The 13,580-nt window shown below is 39.4% G+C and overlaps 1 protein-coding gene across 4 annotated transcripts in view; it reads left to right on the top strand.

Moving 5' to 3' along the window:
* Positions 1-13,580, top strand: part of FHIP1A (FHF complex subunit HOOK interacting protein 1A) — a 354,581-nt gene that overhangs the window by 180,092 nt on the left and 160,909 nt on the right. The window lies entirely within an intron of this gene.

Consider the following 13,580-nt stretch of genomic DNA (forward strand, 5'->3'; position numbering starts at 1 on the left):
TACCAAGCCATTGACACTGATGTAGCCTCCCTGGCGGTATGATTATGTTAGATTTTTGAGTCTCAAAGCAGTACAATTATTTTGCATAGAAATTTGGGGTTTTATATTGTAGGCCTGTAATTCTTAGCAATAACACACTTAAATCTGTCCACCAAGAGTCTAGTAGATATCCCGGGTATGATGAAGTTTGAAACACAAAATAATAAATTATAATATAATAAATATAAATAATTATAAAAAATAATAATATAATAATAATAAAATTTCCCCACGATTCACTATCGCTCAATTTACTATCGCTGTTTTCTAGCTGGTCTAAAACCACTTTTGACGTAAAGGGACACTTTTTGGTTGCTATGGACAATCTTCAAGTTTCCAGGCAGAAAGAACAGTATATATAATATAAAACTGCATGCAGGGAATTGGACAAAGCACTGGGGACAATAATTTCATACAGACACAGCGGGGGGACATCGCAGGATCCTGGGGACAAGGTAAGTATACCGCACCAGGATCCTGCAATGCAATCCCGAGTGTGGCTTGGGGTTACCGCTAATGGTGCTGAAATTTAATCCCGAGCCACACTCGGGAAAACCGCCAGAGAGGTTAAAGCACATGTACAAGATAAAGGAAAACCTGCAAATATGGCCTGTTGGGGGTACCTGAGGACAGGGTTGAGAACTACTAGACTGATGGAAGCTCAATGAGAAGGAGGAATGGACTATGTCAGATAAGCAGGGGTGGCTGAAGGGTTCCATAACAGAAGTTCAAGTTAAAACAGTTTGGGATGAACCAGTTGCCAGCACTACGTAGAGGAAGAGAGAGGTGATGACCTATGCTTCTCTATACAGAGTGAAAAAGTACAGAGAAAACATTGCAAAGGTCATCTTTCAATATATACCGTATATATATATATATATATATATATATATATATATATATATATATATATATATACACTGTATATAATATCTTGATATTGGTTCCTACCACTCAGGAAACCAAGAGCCCCTATAGCAGTTTCTAGATGTAACACCACTTTTTGCCATGGCATCTAAGATTAGTTCAGTTATGGTGACACAATAAACTCGTCTCATCCGGCTCAATTTATTAATGCAATTTTCTTTCAGCTTTTTGGTAAAAGCTGAAAACCCCCCAACCTCTTTCATATGTATATGTGACATTTATAAAGCAGGATTGATATGGTCCTTTTTCTGTGCTGCCACTTTTGTATTTTTTTTTGAGCTTTGAGCAGCCCCCTGCACTGTGACCGTGCTGTCACTGACAGCTCCTGGTCACATAGCAACAACCAGGAGCCAGTAGGATGGGTCTTCGGTCATGTGGTTACTGTGACAGTGAATTACAAGGATCACATGATCAGGAAGCCCAAGAAACGCCTCCGGGCCTTAATAACTGGGGTTAAACCTGACCTCCAAGGTTTAGTGAAGTTTATCATCTTCAATATTTTTATTGAATTTTTTGCATAAGAAAAGACAAAGTATAGCAGATATTATAACAAGGGATAAATATATGAACAATAGAGACATATCAATATAGTCTTTACTAAAATAATTCTCACAGGCTAGGAGAAATCAGAGATAATAAGTAAAATTTTAAATTAGTCAATAAATTGTGGACCACAATATTAATCAAAATTTATATATGAAACATATAAAGTATGCCTCCAGACCACCTAACCACCCCTCTTGGGCTCAAACTGTGGATAGGTGGGGGCATGGATAATCAAAAATGATATTGCTAATACAGATAGGAATTAGTCCATATAGTACATCTGAGAGAATAGGAAAAAAATCTAAATGGGGAACGAAAAAAAGGAGTGATACTCTCATTATAAATTATTGACTATATTTAACAATTGGAGAAGAAAAATTGTGAAAGTCTAATATGTATAAAGGCATTACTCATTGATAATGAGATATGAGTCATTCAAATAAGATGTAAGGATATCCCTTAAATATCAATAACATAATAAATAATAAAGGAACAGATATTAGAGAGAGAAGAGAAAAGAATAGAATAGAATAAGAGACTTATACGGGCATTATGACCTTAGTGCTGAATATTAAATAAAATTTATATAGGTTTGCCCTAGAAATTAAAGAAATCTAAGAGAAGTAATTCTCTAATGCCGCGTACACACGAGCGGACATTACGGCGGACTTTGCCCGGCGGACTGGATTTCGTCGGACAATTCGATGTGTGTGGGCTCCAGCGGACTTTGTTTTCTCAAAAGTTGGACGGACTTAGATTTGAAACTTGTTTAAAATTTATCCGTTGAAATCGAGTCCGGTCGAAAAGTCCGCCGTCTGTATGCTAGTTCGACGGACAAAAAGCCATGCTAGGGCAGCTATTGGCTACTGGCTATGAACATCCTTGTTTTAGTCCGGTCGTACGTCATCACGTACGAATTCGACGGATTTTGGTGGATTGTGTGTAGGCAAGTCCGTTCATTCAGAAAGTCCGTCGGAAAGTACATCGAAAAGTCCGCCGGGCAAAGTCCACCGTAATGTCCGCTCGTGTGTACGCGGCATAAGAGAAATAATGGTTTAGTGAAGTTTAAATAGTTTGTTTGGACCAAGCTGATCCAAAAATGTGGTTCTGGCAGCAGGACAGGAACTTTCCATTCTGACTCCTGGAACAAAATCAAGTCAGGCTGAGCACTGCTCAGCCATTCACCGCTAGCTTTGTATTCTCTAAAGGAATACAATGCTTCCCCTGATTAGCTCAGTCTGAGATCATTCGGTTATCCGTCCGCCTCTCCACCTCAGCCAATCAGAGTAAGCTTAGTATTCATTCATAGAAGATAAATGTCCTTATGAATGGCTGAGTGGTGCTCAGTCTGATTCGAATTACCGGTAATCTTAGAAGCAGGATGGGGAAGTTCTTGTCCCACTGCCAGAACATAGTGCTGTATACAATATGTAACTTAGGCTACATACAGTTCTTCTAGCACACACAGATCAACTTTAGGTGTATATACTGTATATACAGTGCCTTGAAAAAGTATTCATACCCCTTGAAATTTTCCACATTTTGTCATGTTACTAAAAACATAAATTTATTTTATTGGGATTTTATGTGATAGACCAACACAAAGTGGCACATAATTGTGAAGTGCAAGGAAAATGATAAATGGTTTTCAAAATGTTTTACAAATAAATATGTGAAAAGTGTGGCATGTATTTATATTCAGACCCGCTGAGTCAATACTTTGTATAACCACCTTTTACTGCAATTACAGCTGCAAGTCTTTTTGGGGATGTCTCTACCAGCTTTGCACATCTAGAGAGTACAATTTTTGCCCATTCTACTTTGCAAAATAGCTCAAGCTCTGTCAGATTGGATGGAGAGTGTCTGTGAACAGCAATTTTCAAGTCTTGCCACAGATTCTCAATTGGATTTAGGTCTGGACTTTGACTGGGCCATTCTAACACATTATTATGCTTTGATCTAAACCATTCCATTGTTGCTCTGGCTGTATGTTTAGGATTGTTTTCCTGCTTGAGGGTGAACCTCTGCCGCAGTCTCTTTTTTTTGCAGACTCTAACAGGTTTTCTTCTAAGATTGCCCTGTATTTGGCTTTATCCATCTTCCCATAAACTCTGATCAGCTTCCCTATCCCTGCTAAAGAAAAGCATCCCCACAACATGATGCTGCCACCACCATGTTTCACGGTGGGGATGGTGTGTTCAGGGTGAGGTGCAGTGTTAGTTTTCTGCCACACATAGCATTTTGCTTTTTCGCCAAAAAGTTCAGTTTTGGTCTCATCTGACCAGAGCACCTTCTTCCACATGTTTGCTGTGTCCCCCACATGGTTTCTCGCAAACTTCAAACAGGACTTCTTATGGCTTTCTTTCAACAGAGGTTTTCTTCTTGCCTCTCTTCCATAAAGGCCAGATTTCTGGAGTGCACGGCTAATAGTTGTCCTGTGGAAAGATTCTCCCACCTGAGCTGTGCATCTCTGCAGCTCCTCCAGAGTTACCATGAGCCTTATGGCAGCTTCTCTGATTAATGCTCTCCCTGCCCAGCCTGTCGGTTTAGGTGGACGGCCATGTCTTGGTAGGTTTGCAGTAGTGCCATACTCTTTCCATTTTCGGATGATGAATTAAACAATGCTCGGTTCAAAGCTTGGGATATTTTTTTATAACCTAACCTTGCTTAAACTTCTCCACAACTTTATCCTTCACCTGTCTGGTGTGTTCCTTGGCTTTCATGATGCCTTTTTTTCACTAAAGTTCTCTAACAAACCTCTGAGGGCTTCACAGAACAGCTGTATTTATACTGAGATTAAATTACACACAGAGAGACTCTATTTACTAATTAGGCAACTTCTGAAGGCAATTGGTTCCACTAGATTTTAGGGGTATCAGAGTGAAGGGGGCTGAATACAAATGCACACCACATTTTTCACATATTTATTTGTAAAAAATGTTGAAAACCATTTATCATTTTCCTTCCCCTTCACAAGTATGTGCCACTTTGTGTTGATCTATCACATAAAATCTCAATAAAATACCTTTACGTTTTTGGTTGTAACATGACAAAATGTGGAACATTTCAAGGGGTATGAATACTTTTTAAGGCACTGTATGTATATGTATGTATATATATATATATATATATATATATATATATATATATATATATAAAAACTTCATCTGTCCGCAGCTAAAAGCACAATTATATCCTCCCGTGTGAAAGGGGCCTAAACTTTCCTTACACTGTCCAAAACAAAAAAAAAAGTTTTGCCTGGATATTTACATTGAAAAAAACATGTCTATTTTACTTTGCCCATCATAAGTGCGGGGATTACATGACCGTGGCAGGAAACATGTGAGTTTCATAATTCAATTCTTAATATGGTAAGAATATTACAGAATTACATTCAGACCTGGGCCAAAAACCCAATAGGTTTGTCTTTACTGTACTTAAACATTTGTGTTTGAAAATTATCTTTAAAGTGGTGTTCAGGCCAAAATTATACTTTTTAAATAAAAATACCCCTATAATACACAAGCTTAATGTATTCTAGTAAAGTTAGTCTGTAAACTAAGGTCTGTTTTGTTAGTTTATAGCAGTAGTTTGTTATTTTATAAACTTACAGCAGGCCGTGGCCATCTTAAGTCTGGGCATCTGAAGCCAGACTGTATTTCTTCCTGGATCTCATCCTTGCAGATCTCGCACATGCTCAGTGCAGCACAAGCAGTGTAATAGGTTTCAGGTCAGGTTTCCATAGCAATGGCAGTGTCAGAGGAAGCTGCCGCCCCTTCCCAGAAGGCATTGCAAACAGGAAATGATGCGATGGACCGCGGCCAAGGAGGAGGAAGTGAAAAATGAATACAGCAGATATACAGTAAGTGCTGAGAAAAAAAATTAAAAATATCCAATTCGTTTACAGTGCACAGTTTATTGAGGGATGCTGAAGAGTTGTAAAATTGGGTGGAACTCCACTTTAGGTTCCACATTTGGAATGCAGAAAGATAAGACTAAACTGACCTATTTTAGCAAATTGGTCATCTAACTTGATCTTCATAATATAGATCAATATTCCTTTACATTATGTTCTTTTTTTTTTTGACGAAATGGGAAAAGTTAATTCCTGATCTTTTGTTGGCAGCCTGAGAACTCAGCTGACCTACATGTTGCTGTGTGCTTATGTGCCAGTTAGATTTCCTTTTCCATGGCAGCCAAGAAATAATTACAAAAGCATTACTGAAACAACTAGCTATCATGATAAATTGGCAGCGTTTAATGGATTGCTGAATAAAAAATGCCCAAAGACACTGGAACAAACTTCAGTATTCAGTCTCTCAGAACGTGCCTAAGAAAAAAGGTACAATAAAATGAACATTAACAAGGAACAATGTTGTGTCTGTGGGGGTTAATTCCAATTAACCACTTCAGCCCCGGAAAGGATTTACCCCCTTCCTGACCAAGCCTTTTTTTGCGATACGGCACTGCGTCCCTTTAACTGACAATTGCGCGGTCGTGTGACGGTGTACCCAAACAAAATTGACGTCCTTTTTTCCCCACAAATAGAGCTTTCTTTTGGTGGTATTTGATCACCTCTGCGGTTTTTTTGCGCTATAAACAAAAAAAGAGCGACAATTTTGAAAAAAAAGCTATATTTTTTACTTTTTGCTATAATTACTATCCCCAAAAAATATATAAAAAAACATTTCTTCCTCAGTTTAGGCCAATATGTATTCTACATATTTTTGGTAAAAAAATCGCAATAAGCATATATTAATTGGTTTGCGCAAAAGTTATCGCGTCTACAAAATAGGGAATAGATTTATGGCATTTTTATTATCATTTTTTTTATTAGTAATGGAGGCGATTTGTGATTTTTATTGTGACTGCGACATTGCGGTGGACAGATCGTACACTTTTGACACTATTTTGGGACCATTGGCATTTATACAGCGATCAGTGCTATAAACATGCACTGATTACTGTGTAAATGTCAGTGGCAGGGAAGGAGTTAAACACTAGGGGGCAATCAAGGGGTTAAGTGTGTTCCCTGGGTGTGTTCTAACTGTAGGGGGGATGGGCTCACTAGAACATGACAGAGATCACTGCTCCCAATCACTGGGAGCAGTAGATCCCTGTCATGTTGCTAGGCAGAACAGGGAAATTCCTTGTTTACATAGGCATCTCCCCGTTCTGCCTCTCCATGCCACAATCGCTGGGCATTGGCGGACATCGAGTCCGCGGCACCCATGGTGCATGCTCCAGCAGCGCGCGGTGGGTGCGCATGCGCACGGCCAGCGTGCGCGTGCTCACTAGCCGCCGACGACAGAGTGATGTACAAGTACGTAGTTTTGCACACCCGTGCCACTTTGCTGACGTATATCAGCGTGAGCCAGTTGGCAACTGGTTTAATAATCTTGTAGCGGGCAAACTTTAATTTAGCCACTGCAACTTGTTTTCAAATTAAACAATAGACTAGCAATTTCTGCCTATGCACAGCCAAACACGACCTGATTGGGGACACTTGTTTTGGTGACTTTCTAGTGTGAATTTAGCTCCCATTAGACAAATAGCCTCTCACTTCCTGTTAAGTCCACAGAACAGTAAGTGTAGGTAAATCTACATAATGAGAAATGGGATCAAACTATTAGCAGATTAATCTTCCCTTACTCTATACTAAAAGAAAAAGAAAGTCAAGTCTTTAGATATATGTTAATTGTCACCTGTCAAGAAGAAAATTTGGAGTCATGCGTTTCTCCTGCAGTTTTCTGGCCATTTATTGTTCACCTTCTATGAGTATTTTATTACTACCAATGCGGAGACAAAGCTTTAAAGAGTATCTATACTTCACACAATTCCCTCTGGGTAATTAATGTACATTGCAGGGATATTAACATACATTTTGATGCTCTAAAGAAATAGAGGTTTGTTTTACCAGATTGATTGCAGGCTGATTCTGAATGGGAGAGACTGGTTCATTATAATTAGCTGGTGCACATGTTGTAATGAGAAAAGTAGCTAGATCTGTTGGTGGGGCAAGTTTATTGGTACCCAAATTGGAGTAAAGGCACAAAAAGACCAAGTAAAGTGGCACCGGTATTATTATTCTGGGGCTTGGTGTACCTCCAGCCTCCAGGCTGCCATATTGCATTGCATTTTACAGCAAATTACAGCAGCTACACATTGAAAAGGAACGGTATTGGTTCACCTACCACAGGGGTGGTTTTGTATTACTCCCTATGCAAATTCTATCCTCTCCCCTGAGATTTTTTCTTCTCCGTGTGTTTTTTTTTCTAGTCCACCATTGAACACATTTCTGAAGATCATAATACAGATTATATTTTGCTTGATTGATCTTTGTCTTTTTAAGTGTACTTTAGTGTTGATACATCCGTTGGAAATTGTGTACAAAATCCTACTATTATATTTTGTAAAATGTTAATAAAAATATTGAAAGAGAAAAGAAAAAGTAATTTTTAACAACAGTAAATTACAATGTGGCTTGTGTAGCAATTGCATATGCTATATTATATTTTTAGTTGCTAGAGTTTTTTGGCCACGAAAGTGGGATTAACCTTTAAGACATAAAAAGGTTAAAAAAAAACATTGGGAGATTTGATTTGTAAGTAACTGATGGAAGGAGTGGAACTGAGATCTCTGTAAATTTAGAGGCAATAAAGGAGAGATAGTAGATTCAAAATTTGCACTAAGCCCCATAGGTTTGGATTTACATAATAAATCTTTGTCTAGTCTTTTATAAGGTGGAATAAACTTGATTTTCTTCACTGTCCTTCAAATTCTTATGTCTCTGGTACAAAGATGATGAGTAGAGAAACACATTGAGGCCCCATTCACACTTGGCATACAGGGAATGCGTGTTCCCGCTTACGATTTTTTTGGGGCGATTTACTGGCGTTTCTGTGTGTCACGCATAGGGCAGGCTGTTCATTTGAATGGACTTCCGTATGTTCATCTGTCACGCAAAAGAAGCTTCTGCACCTTTTTTGGGTGATGAGATTTGCACTTTTGTTCAAAATCAGGGGATACCGGTATAGTACCATGTCTAAATCAGGTAATATTCCATGGACACACGTTTCTGATGAGCGCCAATCATGGGGAAATCTCACCACGTTTGAGGTGCCATCAAGAATGAATGACACCCACACATTTTTTTTTTTTCTGTGTGATTTTAACACAATTTGAAATCATGGGTCGAATCGTGCAATTCCAAATCGCGAAGTGTGAATGGGGCCTGAATTATAGTCTCTTGTCAATGTATCCTGCCAACAGTGTATATTGACAGCTTTGTAGAGTCTCTCCAACACTTTCAAAATACACAGATGAGGGGAAGTGGCCATTAAACAAATATTCATCTGTTGTCAGAGCCCCTTCCTGTATATGAGAGAGACGTACTTTACGACAGCAGTCTAGTTGTTTTCTATGTAAACCAGTGAGAAATACCACCCATATGTCACTAAAAACCTCCACTCTTTATTATTGTGAACGTAGCTTAACAGTTTATTGCTGATACTATTAAATGTAGAACTTTAATTATTTCCCTGCAGACTCATAATTTTCAATATATGGTGTGCATTGCAATGGCTGTATGAAAGTGTAATCTTCCAAACACACAAGAGTATGTTAGGTAAACAAATAATAAATACTTGTACTGGAAAGGATAGATGTCGGCTTATGGGTAGTGGAGGAAATAATTCAGCAGTAGCACAGCAGATGTTGTTGTGCTTGTTAATCGTGCTGCCTCACACAAAGTCAAGCTCATTTTTATGTCGTTATATAACAAGAGAGTTTTTACTGTGAATCCAGGGTGATTTAATACTATATTATCCAGAGCAAAGCATGAAATCATTAGCCAAGAGTATAATAAAAGTAATGTTCTGTACATTTGCCCTCCAACATACATCCATATTAAAAGATGGAATAAAACTGGCTTAGATGAAACCTGCTGCGATAGCAATATAATGGCTGCCATTGTTTGAGCCTTCCTTCTGAAAATGCTCGTTTCAGGTCATTTAAAACAATATTTTTTGTGTCAATGATCTGGAGCAAGTATGACTTTTACACTTACTTTACTAGCTGCATGCTTTCTCCAGGAATTCAATTCAAGAAGTACTAAACCTAGATTTGGCTAGAAATGATCAATTTCAGATCAGAAATAGCAGTTTATTTTATTTTTTTTCAGTGAGCACAATTTTCCTTTAAATAATGGATAGGCAGCTTTCCCAGTCTGTCGGCAGCTGTTCTTTGCTCTGATGGATAAAGTGAAGCTGGCAGAAAGGATGATAGAGCAGGTCTCAGCTCTCTTATTTTCTTATTTGGAAGATCAAAAACCAATTCAGACCAGGCTTATTGTCCTGCCGAGCTCAAGATCAGCTGCTTAGAGCCCCAGGCAAAGGTTGCCCTGTTGAAGATCAGAACACCTTATTGAGGATCCTAATGTTAGACATACAGTACATGGCCCTGTGGTGATTGAGAATAAGGCTGTGTGGAGCTTGCCAACGAGTGATATAAAGTGCATCCAGCTCAGTGTTTCTCAAGCTTTTTTAAGTCAAGGTACCTTATAAAATGATGCACAACCTTGACGCACCCAATTAACTAATAAACTAAACTTATGGTTTTACATAATGCAGCGGCATCTAGGAAACCCAACATTAGAGGTGATTTATTTTTACAAAGCAAGTATACCTTTGCACACTGGTATTGACTAGTATTCCAGCGTCTCTCTTCTCCCTCAGTTTCTATCCCTCCTTCAGCCAACGTGACCCCAATGCTGATGGGGAGGAGCAAACAAGATTTCCTCAGGTGCCCGAACCTCCTTATCAATCTATGATCAATTTGTTAATTTGTCATCGGTTCTTAGGACTCCAAAAGCTGGCCTACATGGTGCCCAAGGTTGGAATGCTGCACAATAAAAACCTATGACTTTGTGTCACAAAAAAGCAGGCTTGATTCTCCTGCCAGCTTGTTGACAATCTTTGAGCAATTTGGGGTAATTTCTAAGCATTTAGCCAAGGCACTCCTCAGTGTAGTCCGTTTACTGACTATTACCACTGATTAAACAAGCTGACTAGATTCTTAAAAAACTATTCTGCAAACAGCCAGAAACTTGAAAATGAATGTTTAACAACTTCAAGTTTAGTGTAGTACTTTGATCATTCACAGGCAAGTCTAATGCCCCGTACACACGGTCGGATTTTCCGACGGAAAATGTGCGATCGGAGCGTAATGTCGGAAATTCCGACTGTGTGTGGGCTCCATCAGACTTTTTCCATCGGATATTCAGACACACAAAGTTTGAGAGCTTGCTATAAAATTTTCCGATAACAAAATCCGTTGTCGGAATTTCCGATCGTGTGTACACAAATCCGAAGCACAAAGTGCCACGCATGCTCAGAATAAATAAAGAGATGAAAGCTATTGGCTACTGCCCCGTTTATAGTCCCGGCGTACGTGTTTTACGTCACCACGTTCAGAATGATCAGATTTTCCGACAACTTTGTGTGACTGTGTGTATGCAGGACAAGTTTGAGCCAACATCCGTCTGAAAAAATCCTAGAATTTTGTTGTTGGAATGTCCGATCAATGTCCGACCGTGTGTATGGGGCATAACAGTCCTTTTTTAGATATGGGAGCTGACATATAATTAAAAAAAACGTGATAGGAGGGTTTAAATTGCTACATGTGGTAGGACCTTAATACATGGCTGCATTTTCACTTCTTTGAGAAGTGGTCCTATAAAGATTAATTCATTACTTTGGCAAACCATGTAATATTCTTTAAAATATGTATGTAATAAAAAATCATCTGCTTCATACATTATTTATTGCTGTATTTTGTATAATTGTGGTATATGGACATGTAACTATTCCCCAACTACAGGATGGGAAGTTAGCAGGGAATGCTTTGCCAAAATGAGTTATAATAAGTTATTTGCAACCCAGTTATCCTTCATATGGAATTTTTATTATTTCTTTCATAGTAACCCCCCCCATTAAAATTGCAATTACCACCCATATATGAGTCCAGCTCTGATTTCAGTTATGAATAAGATATATACAATTTTCATTACTCACTGCATACAAAGTAAGACTTTAGATTTGGTTTACCTTAGGAGTTCATTCATTGACTGCTAAGAGTTAAGTGGAGAATAGGAATGAAAATATTCTAATATGCAGTTTGTGTATTATAGGAACACTGTACAATGATTGATACTAGGCTTGCCATTGCTGACCTCCTTTTTAAAGTAAGAGTTGTCTGGCTGTTTATGGCTTCGGTTCCTAAGTCACCGACCAGGAATGCAGATAAGAAAGTCAATATGAAGTTAATGAAACTCCTGATCTGCATACTTCTTCCAGGCCTGTGCGTCAGAAAATGTTAAAGCGTATCTAAATCCAAAGACAAAAATTTAATACATTGCAGCTTATCAGTCCATAGATGTAGTGGCTGCATTCGTTTTCTTTTCTCAGGCTATTTTCCATTCATTTTCAACTGGCAATCCTGCAAATTACACACTTTCTGTGGTGCACTGATGGAACTAGTAGCTTACACAAAATAGATAAGGATGTTTGTGATTTCAGCTCACAGGAAGTGACAATAACACTGCATTTCTGGCAAGATCAACAGGTCAGGTATTTTCTGTACTTGCTGAAAATGTTCTTGGACTAAATAATGGTACTTAGTAGTTTGTATGGCCCCCACGTGCTTGTATGCATGCCTGACAAAGTTGTGGCATGCTCCTAATGAGCCGACGGATGGTGTCCTGGGGTATTTCTTCCCAGATCTAGACCAGGGCATCACTGAGCTCCTGAACAGACTGAGGTGTAACCTGGCGGTGTTGGATGGACCGAAAGATAATGTCCCAGAGGTGTTCTATTGGATTTAGGTCAGGCGAGCATGGGGGCCATTCAATGGTATCAATTCCTTCATACTCTCACCACATGAGACCGAACATTGTCGTGCACCAGGAGGAACCCAGGACTTACTGCACTGGCGTAGGGTATGACTATGGGTCCAAGGATTTGATCCCGATACCTAATGGCAGTCAGGGTGCCATTGTCTAGGCTGAAGAGGTCTGTGCATCCCTCCATGGATTTGTCTCCCCAGACCATCACTGAACCACCACCAAACCGGTCAAGCTGAACAATGTTACAGGCAGCATAACATTCTCCACGGCTTCTCCAGACCCTTTCACATCTGTCACATGTTCTCAGGATGAACCTGCTCTAATCTATGAAAAGCACAGGGCGCCAGTGGCGGACCTGCCAATTCTGGTGCTCAATGGCAAATGTCAATCGAGCTCCATGGTGCCAGGTAGTGAGCACAAGGCTCACTAGAGAATGACGAGCCCTCAGGTCACCCTCATGAAGTCTGTTTCTGATTGTTTGGTCAGAGACATTCACACCAGTGGCCTGCTGGAGGTCATTTTGTGGGGCTCTGGCAGTGCTCATCCTGTTCCTCCTTGCACAAAGGAGCAGATACCGGTCCTGCTGATGGGTTAAGGACCTTCTAGGGCCATGTCCACCTCTCCTAGAGTCACTGCCTGTTTCCTGGAATCTCCTCCATGCTCTTGAGACTGTGCTGGGAGACACAGCAAACCTCCTGGCAATGGCACGTATTGATGTGCCATCCTGGAGGAGTTGGACTGCCTGTGCAACCTCTATAGGGTCCAGGTATCGCCTCATGCTACCAGTAGTGACACTTACCCTTGCCAAATGCAAAACTAGTGAAAAACAGTCAGAAAAGATGAGTAGGGAAAAAAAATTTCAGTGGCCTCCACCTGTAAAACCATTCCTGTTTTGGTGGTTGTCTCATTGTTGCCCATCTAGTGCACCTGTTGTTACTTTCATTAACACCAGCTGCAGCTGAAACGAATTAAAACCCCCCTCTGCTACTTAACTGACCAGATCAATATCCCAGGAGTTTAATTGACTTGATGCTATACTCTGATTAAAAAGTGTTTCTTTAATTTTTTGGAGAGTATTTGAGTGTATATAAAAAGATAGAAATACCAGTTTATAAAAAGTAAACTGGAAATGTTAAAAAAAATTGAGTAACAGCATTTTAATTTC

The sequence above is a fragment of the Aquarana catesbeiana genome, linkage group LG01 (assembly GCF_042186555.1).
Source record: "Aquarana catesbeiana isolate 2022-GZ linkage group LG01, ASM4218655v1, whole genome shotgun sequence".
NCBI lineage: Eukaryota > Metazoa > Chordata > Amphibia > Anura > Ranidae > Aquarana > Aquarana catesbeiana.